Genomic DNA, 647 nt, shown 5'->3' on the forward strand with positions numbered 1-647 from the left:
AAATCTAACAGGTATAATAAGAAATTACCTGTAAAATGTTAAAATCATCAGCATAGGTTATGAATCCAAGGATTACTTTAGAGCAAGTAAATTCAAAATATCCTGTGCCCTGCCAATCTCTTCATTCCTTTATGCCTTGCTCAACATTTCCCATTACTTGCTTCTCATAGTTCATCCTCCATGAAGCCTTCCTGTTTCCATCAACCGGGCCTTCGGTTAAATATCTGGTCCCAGAATATGCCCTCCAATTTACCTCTTCTTCCTACTAGTGTCCTGCATAGAAATCCCTTCCAGCTCTTTGAAGTACTTGTTCAATTGTTACTTTCATCTGTCCATTTAATTCCCATCACACTTCAGTAGCAATGCACTTCCATCTACTCAAATCTTCCTTTCTATGTGTCCAAGCCTCACATTCATAAAAAATTGCCCTACACATTACTCTTAATGCATTGGTTCCCTATGTCTATGCTAGTACTATTTGTTGTTAGTAGATGATTCTTAGGTATATAGGTAATAGGCTACTAAATAAAGCAAATTAATTGTGATACAGGTATAATTAATCCTGCTTTTTCTAAGGATCACTTGAATCACACTCAACGCTCAAAGAAATATAAAAAAATAAAATTTACTCCATGACACAAATAATA

Source organism: Hetaerina americana, unplaced genomic scaffold (assembly GCF_022747635.1).
Source record: "Hetaerina americana unplaced genomic scaffold, ioHetAmer1.1.p SCAF_60, whole genome shotgun sequence".
Taxonomy (NCBI): Eukaryota; Metazoa; Arthropoda; class Insecta; order Odonata; family Calopterygidae; genus Hetaerina; species Hetaerina americana.